The sequence below is a fragment of the Saimiri boliviensis genome, chromosome 5 (genome assembly GCF_048565385.1).
Source record: "Saimiri boliviensis isolate mSaiBol1 chromosome 5, mSaiBol1.pri, whole genome shotgun sequence".
In the NCBI taxonomy this organism is placed as follows: Eukaryota; Metazoa; Chordata; class Mammalia; order Primates; family Cebidae; genus Saimiri; species Saimiri boliviensis.
The window spans coordinates 2,477,346-2,491,864 of record NC_133453.1 but is presented as its reverse complement, the minus strand read 5'-3'; the positions used below and the strand labels follow the sequence as shown (position 1 = coordinate 2,491,864).

The 14,519-nt window shown below is 47.1% G+C and overlaps 1 protein-coding gene across 7 annotated transcripts in view; it reads right to left on the bottom strand.

Annotated features, from left to right (window-relative positions):
* HDAC4 (histone deacetylase 4) overlaps window positions 1–14,519 on the bottom strand; it is a 340,829-nt gene that overhangs the window by 266,525 nt on the left and 59,785 nt on the right. Inside the window, exon 1 of one of the 7 annotated variants that reach the window (XM_039469913.2) lies at window positions 1–14,519. This exon is cut by the window's left edge and continues 14,999 nt beyond it. The exons of the other annotated variants lie outside the window; for them this stretch is intronic. The gene's annotated coding sequence lies outside the window, so the exon portion shown is untranslated. 7 annotated transcript variants of the gene reach the window in all.

Genomic DNA, 14,519 nt, shown 5'->3' with positions numbered 1-14,519 from the left:
CCAGGGGCCGAGCAAGGCCGAAGCGCCTGCGTGCAGCCTGCGGCTTCCCGCTCAGCAGCGCCCCACGTCGGTGCAGCAGCCGGCAAACTCAGGACCCAGGGCAGACACCACGGAGGACTCTGATGCAAGCCGCGACAGGGCGGCTGGGACAGCCCCGCTTACGAGGCTCCACAGCTCACAGTCAGCACAACTGGGGACCCACGCTGCACACAGCCTGTTCTCTGTCTCCCGTGGAAAGCCCGGCCAGTTGTTCTTAAACTCGCCATTTCTAGGAGAGGCCACAACGGAAGGGGGTGTGGGTGAGGTGCTGCTGCAGGGACGCGGCGGCAGGGATGGGGGCCCGCGAACCGGGCTGTGAATATGGCTGCAACACCGTGGCTTGGGAGGGAAGAACTGCAGCTCAGATGCTTCCAAAGCACAGCTTCAGAAATGAGCAAGGTCTTCCCTCTGAGACAGCGCTCTCTTACAGCAGCTGAAAGCAGGCACCATCCTCTTCACCAAAGGGTGCTGAACGATGGAATTGCCACAGGCAACGGAATGAAGTTAAACCCCTACCTCATATCACATGCAACACTTAAAGCAGAATAGATCAGTGGCCTAAATATAAGAACTAAAACCATAGAACTCATAGAAGAAAACACAAAGGGGAAATCTTCACGACCCTGGATTTGGCAGTGGCTTCTTAGCTATGACATCAGAAGCCAGGCAACACAAGAAAGAACAGATTAACTGCACTTTGTCAAAATGGAAAACTTTTGTGCACCACCGGACACCACCACGAGAGTGAAATGACAAGCTACAGAAGGAGACATCTGCAAACTATACATCCGTAACGCGTGAAGGACCGCTGCAACACAACAGAAAACAAACAACCCAATTCAAATACGGCAAAAGGCTCCAACAGACATTTCTCCAAAGAAAATACGCCATTGGCCAGTAAGTCCATGAAAAGATGTCCAACATCACTATTAGGCAAATGCAAATCAAAACCACAGTAAGACACCATCCACACTCACTAGGACGAGTATCATTTCAAAACTGGAAAATAAGGAATACTGATGAGGATGTGAAGAATTTGGAACCCTTGCACATTGTGCATGGGAACACAGAATGGTACAGTGTTGTGGAAAGGACTTTGGTGGTTTCCAAAAAATTAAACACAGGGCTTGGCGTGGTGGCTCACACCTATAATCCCGGCACTTCGGGAGGCTCAGGCGGGTGGATCACCTGTTGTCACGAGTTGGTGACCAGCCTGGCCAACATGGTAAAACCCCATCTCTACTAAAAATACAAACAACTTAGCCAGACGTGGTGGCAGGAGCCTGTAGTCCCAGCTACCCGGGAGGCTGAGGCAGGAGAATCACTTGAACGTGGACGGAAGAGGTTATAGTGAGCCGAGATCACACCACTGCGATCCAGCCTGAGTGGCAAAGCAAGACTCCATCTCAATTAAAAAATATATTAACACAAAACTGTCATAGGATTCAACAATTCTCCTCCAAGGCATATACCCAAAAGATCTGAAAGAAAGGGCCTCAGAGATATATGTACAAATATGTTCACAGCAGCATGAATCACGATGTCCAAAAAGTCGGGATTGTCAAAGGTCCATCAGGAGATGAATAGACAGAATGTGATATATGCACACAGTGGAGTATTATTTAGCCTTAAAAATTTTAGGAACCAAATTCTGACCATGCCACAACATGGGTGAATCCTGACACATTATGCCAAGTGCAGGAAGCCACGCACGAAAGGACGAATACTATACAATTCCACTCACGGAAGGTCCCTAGAGGAGTCAGATTCGCAGAGAAAGTGGAGAGAAAGAAGAACAGTGCGTGCCACGGCTGGTGGGAGGGAAACGGGATTGTTTACTAGGCATGGAGTTTCTGTTTGGGAAGATGAAAAAGTTCTGGGAATGAATGATGGTGACGGTTGCCCAAGAATGTGAAAATATTCACTGTCACTGAACTGTGCACTCAAAACGCTTAAAACTGTAAAATTTATGTTATGTGTATTTTACCACAATAAGAAAGGCATGATGAACACAGAAATTAATATACCTGTTGGTAAGTAGACTGAAATAACACCCAAGTGTTATTTCAAGAACTAAAAAGAAACACATTGTTTATTAAAAGAATCAAGGATTGCTTTACTAACTGATAGGAAATGATCTTCAAGGCATAATAAATGACAAAGCAAGGAGTTGGAAGAGAACAACAGATGGCAGTGCCTGAAAATGTCTATGATTTGCTTGAGAGTTCTGGGGCCATGGGCATCCCAGCGAGCCGGCAGCTGGCTGCTTCTCTGGTCTGAGACCCCCACATCCGCCGCACCTGAGGACTCTCCAAATGGTGATGGGAGCCCATAGAGCGGTTCACATGCTGCCCGAGCACACAGAAGTTGTCCCTGTCATGCTGCCAAAGAGAACTGCAAAATGGGCCCAGAGATGTGCCCTTCCCAGGCCTTGAGCATGGGCACGAGAGGCACAGCCTGAGCGAGACCACATCACTGGCTGGTGCTTCCACGCAGTCTGCACCTGTTTCTGGAAAAAAACCCTGAGGAGGATGATTCACCAACTGCCTTCACTGAACAAATGTTTCAGAATCTGAGTAGCAGAGCTCCAAGGAAGCCACAGGAGCCTGGGGTCAGGAGGCGGGGGCCTCACCCAGCTCTGCTGGCAGCTGGTTTCCTGAGGCATCCGGCTTTGCCTTAGGAGCCTGGCCGTACCCACCTGTGATGGAAGGTGTGCCTTTCCCACGGAGTGGCCCAGGGCTCAGCTGAGCCAATGGCATGAATGATGAACATTGTTTCCCCTTCCCCAGGGGCTGGGGGGCACCCCCAAGCAGCTCAGAAACTGGGGTCTAATTTCCCTGCCCTCAGAGCCTGCTCTGAGGAGCCCAGGCGTCCAGAGAGTGACACTCAGTTGCTCTGTCCCTCAGCTACAATATGGTCTTTTCTCAATTTAACACACAAAGTTAATACTGTCGACCTCCTGGACTTACTTTTCATTCACGAAAGTCCCTTAAATTTGGTTCATACACAGCTTGTGTGCATCGGCAAAAAACAAGTCGAAACTGAAATCCGTAAATCAGATGCTACCCCCAGCCAGCCAGCCCCGACTCGGCCCGGGGCTGCCCTCCTGCCCACGAGGCTTTCCGAGAGAGACTGCCTGGCTCACAGGATGGGACTCAAAACCAGGGCCTGACACCCTCCCCCAAGTGTGCCAGTGCCCCGCGGGTACTCGGAAACACAGCAAGCCTAGAGACAACCCTGGCCAAGCCCTGCCCGGCTCCTGGCCCGCACTGCTCCCTGCTGCTGACCTCCAGCCCAGGCCCCTGAAGAGACTCTGGGCAGGCTTCCTCCACGCTGGCCCCACATGCCTACTGTCCAGGGGTCTGGGGTGGCTGCCCTGTCTTCTGAATGTCTGCACAGGCCCATGGCAGGCCCAGTCCACCAGGCCCCTGACTGCACACCCCTCTGCATCTGACCGTGGCTGGTCCCCAGGGCTGCCGTCTCACGCCTCCTGAGGACACCCCGAAAGCCCCAGGTCTGCACCATCCACCTATAGCAGGGGCTCAGTCAGGACTTGCCAAATGCCTGAATCAGCCCTGGAAAGACGGGAGACCAAGTTCGTCCTTCCGGCCACCCTGGAAGAGCCCTGGCGCCAGCCCAAGTGTGCTCCCTGGTCACCCAGGACTATGGGGAGCCCAGCTCCCGGGCTTCTAGCCTCTTCAAGGGTACCCCAGATGAAAAGCATTCTACAAAGCAAGAGCAGGATGAACACAGTCCCGGGGCCTCCTGAGGATCTCAAACCCTGCTGAAAAAGCCTTACGATGAATGTTGCTGCATGCAACAGGAAGCATTCTGTGAGGCGTCTGTTCCTCGGATCTGGACAGTGAGGTACTTGCTGTCCAAGCCCCGAGTTTCCCAGACCTGAATGTTAACACTGTGCAAGCCTCACACACAGGAATCTTTCTTAGCCCCTACAGAATGCTCACTGGAAGAAGGCAAATGCTCCCGACGAGGAAACATCCTATCCCTGAGAGTGGGGAGCTGGTGGGGGAGGAAAGAGAAACACCAGACATTTCAGGAAATAAATCGCATCTGTGGCCCGCATCCTCCCCCGCGAGCACAGCGCACATCCGATCTGCCAGGCTCGGCACCGCCGAGAAGAGGCCTTTGTCGGCCGCAGCCACGCGCCTGGCCTCTCGGGCACCCGCTGGTCCTCTTTATCTCCAGCTGCCCAGCCCAGAGCTCCGAGGGCAGGCCAGCCCTGGCCGAGAGTCAGGAGCGGTGGAGCTGGGCTTGGTGTTTATGTCTGATCCAGACAACTGGGGGTTTATGACGATTTACTGACGCAAGAGATCCCCAAAGCCGCATGCCAGAAATTAATCAAGGGAGGAGGAATTCTTTTTAAGAAACCACTTGGCAGCTGCGAACCTGCCTGAAAGGCTGGGAGTGTAAGCTGAGCTCCTTCTTCCAGGCCCAGGCCACCAGGCAGCAGCAGCACACCCGGGACCCACAGGCAGAGCCCAGGGCCAGCTCCTGGCCCCAGATGGAGGCAGATGGCATGGAAGGTCCTGCAATGCCAGCCCCTTTCCTCCTCTCCCCAGCTGCTTCCCCACCAGCTGGTCCTGAGACAGCCCACCCCCAAAAGGACTCAGAAGGGGTTCACGGGGACCCCACCAGCCGTGCAGACCCCAAAGGTGGGTCCTCCTACTGGAATGACAGGAACCCTCCATCATTTGCCAGTAACATTCTTTTCTCAGGAGTTGGGTTTTATGGTTTATAATCACTCATCACTAAAAGAGAAAAAAAGTAACACACACAAGTTTGATTCTACCCTGTCATCTCAGTGAGACAGGGGCACCCTCTGCAGCAGCAGCTGGGGCCTGGGAGGCCAGCGGCCAGGGCGGGCCAGCAGCTCCTCTCCAACTTTCTGCGCACCCGTCCTCCCAGCGGGACACCCTCTTCGGCTCCCCCATTCCTGCCCCGCCTGCGCCTGGGCAGCAGCGTCAGGCAGGGTGCTGCCCGCTGGGGGAGGGCAGCTGGCATCACACAGATACCGTGCTCGATTTGTTTTGTGATCTAATGTCCAAGTATTTCTGAAATTTCAAACACTGAAGGACATAGGTTATTTATATTTATCAAAAAGGGCATGAGTCTGACAAGGTCGACTAAACTAAACCTTGCCAGACACTCGGGGCCTGGCCCGGGCTACAGAGGGTTCTGGATCCCAGGATGAGGACAGCAGCTGACATCCCTGGGCAGGACCAGGCCCTGGGCTCCACGCCTGCCTCATCTGATCCTCACAACAACCCTGTAAGGTGAAGTCTCTTAGGGGCGCCATTTCTCAGAGAAGGGAGCAGAAGCCCAGAGGGAGGTGACCACAGCCACATGGAGGAGCCTGGATCAGCAGCCAGAAGCCACACACGCAGGCCAGGCACAGCCGTCTGGAGAGCCACAGCAGAGCCACAGGAGAGCCAGGAGGGACGCTGGGAGTGGCACTGAGTGGCCGGACTGCCAGCTTTTCACAGGAGCATTGAGAAGGGGAGGTCCAACCAGGCCCTAGAGTGGACCCTGTGCCAAAAGAGACGCCTGCAGGAGCCACCATGAGGGAGTGGCCGCTGCTAACTCTGCCTGGTTCCAACGGCCTGAGTGAGGACCACTGCGGACCGTGGCCAGTCACCTGGCAACCAGGACTGCAAGAGGGCTACAGGAAGGAGTGTGGCCTGCCAGGGACACTCCAACTCTAGCCCCCCCAAATGTCAGTCTGGCTTCCACTCCAAGAGGCTCTTCTCCAACACTGGACAACCTGCCAGCGAGCCTGCGCAGCGGCAGAAGTGGCACAGGTCAGCCAGCCAACCTTCACACCCTGCTTTCTTACCTTGGAGAAGGGTCCTGATTCTGACAAACAAAGTAACTGCTTCCCCACAAAGCAAAGAAGATCCCCGGGTTGGCAGGGTGCAGTGGCTCGTGCCTGTAATCCCAGCATTTTCGAGGCGGGTGGATCACGAGGTCAAGAGAGGGAGACCATCCTGGCCAACATGGTGAAACCCGTCTCTACTAAAAACACAAAAATTAGCTGGGCGTGGTGGCGTGTGCCTATAGTCCCTGCTACTCAAGAGGCTGAGGCAGGAAAATCACTTGAACCCAGGAGGCAGAGGTTGCAGTGAGCCGAGACCACGCCACTGCACTGCAGCCTGGGCTGTAACAGAGCAAGACTCCACCTCAAAAAAAAAAAAAAAAAAGAAAATCCCCTGGTCATGAAGCCCGGCCTTCTATAGGGAGAAAAAGTGCTGGCTTCTTCCTAAGCTATCTGTATTCAATGTGTCAATAAAACTATATTTATCTTTCAATGTTTTAAGTGTGCAATTACACTGAATGAAATACACTTTTAAATGCTGTACACTAAATGTGGTATTTGTAACCCAACCATTCGGTTTAAAGAGATCTCGCCCTTGGCCTTCTCCATCCCAAAAAGGCCCCTGAAGAGGACAGGCTATGCCGCACCCCAGCCACGTGGGCCAGGCTCCTGCACACTGACCTGCTGCCCTTCGCGTGAGCACTCCCGACCTGCCTGGCCTTGGGGACCCGGAACGCAGAGCAGGGAGGAAGGCAGGTACCCCTGAATACAGCCCAGGGGACACAGTGACACCCAGAGCAGCTAAGTCAAGCTCTCGGCCTGCCCAGCGGGCAAGCGGGGCAGACGGGCCATGGGAGCAGAGGGTGGCCAGCACTGCCCTGACACTGGTGATACGAAACACAACGTCCTGCATATGATTCCTCAAGCTAAATGCAGAATGAACTCTTCCTTCACATTCTCAGGGAAAACGGTAACCGCCAGGAGAAGGAGGCAGGTGGCGGAGAGCAGACAAGCAGGAAGGGGCGGGCACTGCATCCTGGTCAGGGAGATTCTAGAGCCTTTACAAGGTGCGACATAAATCACCTCATAAAATATCTGAATAAGAGTGCTATAAGAGCTGCTCAAGGCTGCAGATACATTTCAGTCCACTTTAAAATAGAACCCAGCAGTTATAAACTGCGACATAAAGATGAATGTAAGCCTGGAAAGCAACCTGGGACTCGTGAACTAAGCCGTCCAGATACCGAGTTCCACGAGAGAACCTTCAGCAGGCACACACAGGGACCCGGTGAGCGGCCTGCAACGCCACATCACTGTGGCTGCGTCGGACCCACGCGCGGGGCACCGGGTAAAGCTCGGCTTCCACTCAGGGCTACAGCAGGCCGGGTCCTCCCACGCCAGCCCTCCAGCCAGGAACACAGAGGACAGGATGCAATCTACCACGTGGATCAGCGCGAGGACTCCAGGCCAAGGGAGAGAAGGGGCCGGAAGAGGGCCCACCCAGCCCACGTTTCCCGCGAGGCTGAGAAGCTGAGCAGCACGGGACGGTTCAGACCCCAGGAAACCAGCACCAGACTGATCGTGGGGGTGCGGAGAGCTCCGTGCCAGGAGCCAGGACAACGTGGACCCGACCAGCCTTCACAGGACCCGCAGTCAGACATAAGCACAGAAAGAGATACAAGAGGGAAAGGTGGACACTTCACAGCAACAAAAAGGCAGTTATTCCAACAAGAAGGCGTAAAATTCTAAATCTGCCTAGGCTTAAGATAGCTTCAAAATAAATAAAAGCGAAACCTGACAGAGCCAAAAAGAGAAACAATGGCAATCCACAAGGACTGCAGGGATTTTAAAATTCCATTCCCACCAACTGACAGAGAAGCAGACGCTGAGACGAGTAAAGGTAACATCCGAACACGATGATTGATTTGATGAAATGGACATGTAAAACTGGCCAATCTCCATTGCTGACTTGTTCTCTTCAAGTATACATCAAATGTTGACAAAATTGACCATATAATCAATACAGCAAAATTTAAAGAATTTCTAAAAACCGAAATTACATGAGTGATCATAGTGAAATTAAACTAAAAATCAGTAACAAAATGAAAGCAAAATGCTAAGAGTTCATAAAGCATTGAAATTAATAAATGTATTTCTAATTAACACGAGTCAAAAAAAAAAAAAGAAACTAGGTAATATTCCAAACCAAATTATAATTAAAATGACACTGAAAAGCTTGCACAACCTAGTGAAAGCCATACACAGGTAGAAATGACAGATGAAGAACATCTGGAAAAAAAAAAAAATCAATGACCTAAATATTTATTTTAATTAGTAAAACAACCACCCCAGCAAATTAAATCCCAAAAACAAAAAGAAATAATAGTGTAAGAACAGAAATTTATTTTTTAATTCAATTAAAAAATAAACAAGAAAACCAGACATGGTTCTTTAAAAATATTAATATAATAAATAAGCTCCTGGCAAGTCCAACGGAGGGAAAATGAGAGAATACACATTGTCAGGAATTTAGGAGGGAATGACACCATAAATCCTATAGTCATTACAAAGATAATTTAACTATAAATCCTACAGTCATTACAAAGATAATTTAAAGAACTTTATTTCAATACATTTGAAAATGCAGCTGGAATATAAAAAATTCCAAGAAAAACTAAACACACAAAAGCTGACACAAGAAAATCTTAAAAATCTAAATAGTCCTATATCAGTTGAGGGTGGAATTTACAAATTTTTCCACAAAGAAAACTCCAAGATAGGTTCATAAGTGAATCCACCACAACATTTAAGAAAGAAATTGCATCTTTTCTACATAAACTCTTCAAGAAAATCAAACAGGGACCAGCGAACTATGGCCCATGGGCCAAGCACAATCTGTGGCTTGATTTTATACAACCTGCAAAATAAGATGGGATTTTTACATTAAGTGGCTGTTGAAAAAAAAAAAAAAAAAAAGGAAAAAAAGAAGAAAACGTGCAACAGAGACCCTATGTGGTCCGTACAGACTGAAGTCATTAATGACTCTCCACAGAAAAAGTTTGCCAATCCTAGGTAATAGAAAAAGAAGGCACCTTCACATTTTAAGATATTAGTATAACTTTAATATTAAAATGTGACAAAGTATTTCAAGAAAAAACAATACATGTCAACATGTCAATCTCATTCATATCTTTAGATGATAAAAATTAAGCTATAAGCAATGTAAATTCAACAGTATATAAAAAGAATAGCACATTATAATAATTATTATAGAAGTGTAAGGCTGACTTAACCTTACACTTTTAAACCTCACATTTTCTGATTTTACAATCAGAAAATTCATCACAATAAAATAAAAGAAGAAAAGCATAAGATTATTAACAGATGCAGAAAAAGTCTAATATATTAAGTTGAACTAAATTAAGATATTACGTTTGTAGACCGAAGAATCAAATACCTGCAATTTCACATGGTTCCATCTAATATTTTAACATCTGCTTATGAGAAAAACTCAGCAATAACTAAGAACAGAAATAAACTGTACTAATCTCATAGACTATACATAATTTATAGCAAATTTTATATGTAATGATGAAATACTAAAAATTTTTCTCTTGATATTAGAATAAGACATAGATGCCAAATATCACCAAGGTTTAGCATTTGATTGAAGGTCCTAGGCAGTGCAGTAAAGCAAGAAAGACATAAAAGGTTTAAAAATTAGCAAAGCAGTAATGAGACATTTACCATCCACAGACAGTATGCATTAAAAACCCCAAAGAATCTAAAGATAACTGGTATAATAATAAACACTGTGCAAGGTCTCTGGAGACATGATAAATATACAAAAATTAATTGTGCTTCTAAACATCATTACAAAAATAAAATTTTAAAAGCAAAACAGCATAACACCGCCACATACACCAAAAACCCAGAAGTAAATCTAACAAAAGAAATAAAAGATCTCCAGGCTGGGTGCCGTGGCTCATGCCTGTAATCTCAGCACTTTGGAAGGCTGAAGCAGACAGATTGCTTATGGTCGAGGGTTCGAGACCAACCTGGTCAACATGGTAAAGCCCCATCTCTACAAAAAATAGAAAAAATTAGCCAGACATGGGGCTGCAGTGAGTCAAGAGCCTGCTACTGCACTCCAGTCAGGGTGACAGAGCAAGACTCCATCTCATAAAACAAACAAAAAACTAAGACCTCTATTCTGAAAACTACAAAATATGACTGAAAGAAATTACAGATGCTCAAAATAAATAGAAAGATGTAGCATATTCTGGGATTAGAAGACTCTTAATAAACTGATTTCATATGCAAATCAATGGATCCCAGTTGAGATCACAGCAGGTATTCTGTTGAAATTGAAAAGCTGATTTTAAAATTCATATGGAAATGCAAAGGACTAAAAAGAACCAAGACAAGCTTTGAAAGTTTTAAAAAGTTGAAATATCCACCTTATTAGATACTATGGTTAACTGTCAATCTATAGTTAATTAAAACAGTGTTGTATTGGTACACAGATACGCAAATAGACCAATGAACTAGAATAAAGTGCAAAAACAGATCCATTTATATAATTTACTTGACGTATTACAAAGTGGCACTGGATAGCAGAGAAAAAAGGATGATTCTTTTAAATAAATACTGTTAGGCCAACTGAATTTCCAAACGGAAAAAATAACTCTCAATCCCTACCTCACACCATATTAAAAAAAAAAAAAAAAAAAAAAAAAAATTCCAGTGGACCATAGATCTAAATGAGTGATAGAACAATGAAATTTCTCAAAAATAATATTGAATAAAATAAAATATCTTCATCATCTTCAAATAGGCATAAATAAAACAACTATTAGACTATTAAAAGAACATCTGTTCACCAAAAAAAAAAAAAAAACATTAAAAAAGGGAAAACGCAGCACACAGACTGATAGAAAATAGCAACAAACAACAAACAACTCACTCATATCCAGTCTATAAAAACAGCACCAACAAATCAGTAAGAAAAATAAAGACAAACCAATTTCTTAAATGAATAGAGACTTTTCCACCAAAGAGGACATCTAGTTGGTCAATACACATATGAAAAGATACTCAACATTTTTAGTAATGTGGGAAATACAAATGAAACTACAATGGTTAAAATGAAAAAGAATTACAGTACTATGTATTGGCAAGGACAAAGCAGTAGCATTATACATAATTCCAAACTGGAAACCACCAAAATGTCATCAGCAATTGAACCAAAAAATAATTTGTGATATGTTCATACACTGAAATATTATACACCTATTAAATGAAGAAACTACTAAGCCACAATGTCAATAAATCTAACATACTGTCAAGTGAAATAATCCAGACAATAGGAATAAGTATTATATAATTTATATGACATTCCAAACCAGGAGAAACTCATGTTAGAGCTAGAGAAGTGATATCTATAGGGTATAGGAGTGAAGGTACAATGACAGAGAGGACACATATGGGGCTTTGGGGTGCTGGGATGTCCCATTTCACGATCTGGGTAGCAGTTACAGGCATCTTCCTTTCGGGAGAGTTCATCAAGCTAAGCAGTCATGGTTCCTGCACTTTCCTGGATGCCTGTGATACTTCAATTAAAAAGTCCACTTAGACATGGGTGTTCGTCAAGACTACGTGCTTATAATAACAACAATGGAAAGGCTGAAAACAAACTCCCTGTCCACCAGTAGTGACTTGTTAAGTTAATCTATCACATCCCTGCACGACCATAAAGAGAGTCCCCAAAGGAAAAACTAAAAGCAAGTTGCTAAAGTAACTACAGTATACAACCATTCATGAACAAACATTACGCAAAAGAGAGTATAATGCACTTCATTTTCTGAACTCAGAGTTACCGACAAATCTTACTAAAACTTGAGTAGACAGTACAGAGGGCTGCCAGTATACCATACGGACACCACCTGCACTGTCTCCACTATGACTAGCATCCTACCTTACTATGGTACATCAGTCACAATTGGGAACCAATACTGACATCACTGTTGTTAACTACAATTCTGGAGTTTAGGATTTCCTGAAGTTTCCCACTGATGTCTTTTACTCTATTCCAAGATCCATCCAGGAATTCCACATCACACTTAGGTGTTGCATTTCCTGAGACTCCTCATGGTGACAGTTGCTCAGAGGATTCTTGTTTCTGATGGCCTTGGCCTATCAAGGACGCCTGGGAGGGAGTAGTTCACAGGATGCGTGTCTACCAGAATTTGTCTGGTGCTTTCCTCGTGGCTGGGCTATGGGTCACTGAGAGGAAGACTGCAAGGTAAAGTGCCATTCTCATCATACGAATTTATTTTTAAACACACAGACTAGAATTAACACACACCCACTCCACCAAACTGGTTTTACTGAACAGCTGGTTGTCATACAAACGGCTCCGAGGGAGGGAGTGGAGGAAATGGCAAGGCTCAGAGACACTGCCATCAGGTGCACGTGACACTCAGCTGTACTCACCGGCAAAAAAACGCTTCGGCTCCCGGAAGGCGGAAAACGTCCACTTCCAACAGAAGCTCACACCTTGCATAAGCCACTAACCGGCAGGGGACTCCCACGCCACTCACCTCACCAATACAAGCTCCATTCACAGAAAACCCCACCGCAAGCCAGCTGTCTCTGCAAACTTCCTCTCTCTAGCAGGAAGAAATCAGGACTCATGAGAGTAAACAAAATGGGGCCTAAATCTGGCAAGTGAGGAAATCAGATGCTTCCATCTTCATCACTTACTGTAGCAAAGAGCAACCGAGTCAGATGGCCGCTGCTGGCTTTGACATTTTGGGGCTCTTCCTTTTCTCTGAGCTCCCGACTTGCTTCCAAAAATGAGGATAAATTAACAGCACATCCACATATCTGACCAGAGCCAATTTCTGTTCCCAAACATACGGCGACGGAGGAGACAGGATGCACCCAAGGCGGCCCCTGGCCGTGCGTGACAAAGCTTTCCAGGAACAGAGCAAGCCCAGCAGGACACGCGGCTTCGCTGGGCTGAGACCTGCCGCCTGGGCCCTGGCGGAATCAGTGAGCAGACTGGACCCAGGCCAGGCTCAGTACAAGTTACCAAGGGCGAGAAAACAAGCAAAGCTGGCTTGTTTCTATATGCCGCTATCTCTTCGGGGGCAGAAAGACAAAGAAAAAGGTGAGGAGGTGGTCCCGGTCTGGAAATCCCAGGAAGGCCAGGCCATGCAGAAGGTATTCCCCAGCACACCGAGAGCCAGGAGATCTGCAGCCACGGAGGTGAGGTGAGGCCCCGCCCACCAGCCAGGTGCAGAGACTGCTCAGAGAGCACAGGCTTGTACTCAAGACAAGTGCAGAGAGACAGCTCCGCTCCCGGCTGGCCTGGTCCGTGCCACCAGCGGGACCTGTTTTTTCTTGGTCCCAAAGTGCATGGCTTCTAGACCTCCCAAGGCACCATTCTCGCAGCCCAAAGCTAGTGTGGTCCTGGAGGCCCGGCGGCTTCCTCTCCACCACCTTCCTCGGCACCCTCTAATACAACTGGGGCAGCAGCAGCCTCTACTCGTTACCCTCCTCCTGCTTCCCTGCATCCATGAGTGCCCCGAAATCCCTTTTAGAGGAGGCCTTGTCCGACCCCTGCAGCAGCCCAGTTAACCCTGAGATTCTCATGCTGACCTCTGTCCGATCCCCTGGTGCAAATGTCAAATGACATCCATTAAAACTGACACACTAAAAAACAGCCGCCTCTGAGCTCAGTTTATTCATGCTGAGCTGTTAAAATCCAAAACTACATCTGATGTTCAAACTTTATATATCCACTGTGTCAAATAGGAAAAAATAAATTCCTATTATTTTTCTAAGGCAATTTCCCAAATCCTCTGCAGCTGCCATGAGAGTCCCACGGATTTTCACGTACAAAGTTTAGATTGACAGGACCACAGTATTCAATGAGATTTTGAGCTCAGTCCATCCAGAACATTCCATAAGCATCCAAGGCAGAAGTGAGATTCGGCCACTAGCCATATTTCAAAAGGCACCGGGGGAGGATTCCACAGCATGTGTCACACAGGGCCCAGGGCCTCAGGCTCCCACTCAAGGTTGAGAGTCTACCAGAAGCGTAGGTTCGGTTCCCCAGTGTCTTGAGTTTTGTTTCTGGAGAGCATGTGTGTAAAACTGACTTGAAAGGTATCCAAGTAAACTGTGAAGGCAGAGGTCATCTGCATTTAAAAAAACTTGTGAAAACTACGTATTCAGTTTACATAAAAGCAAAAAATACAGAATCCGAATTTGAAGAAAACAATGGTAAAGACGTTGCATTGACAAGTAATTTTAACCAATGTTTCTGAATGAATCTACCAACTCAGAAACATCAGCCACCTGCTCTTCCAGTCCAGGTGAAGGCTGGCTGCCCTGCCCTGCACTTCCGTCTTAAGAGGGTTTGCCTGTAAACAGGGCCACCTACTGCTGACTGCCCCGGTGATGTCCTCTGCGCTGCCAACTTCCATCAGCTGCAGGGCCATGTGCCGCCAGAAGGCAAAAGTCAAAGGTAGTATTCTTCAAAAGAAACAGGGCCTGATGAAGGAAGCAACCCCAGCCTCCGGAGGCAAAAGGCCCAGTCCACATCACCCACGGAGCCGCCCCTGGGCAGTGATGTCCC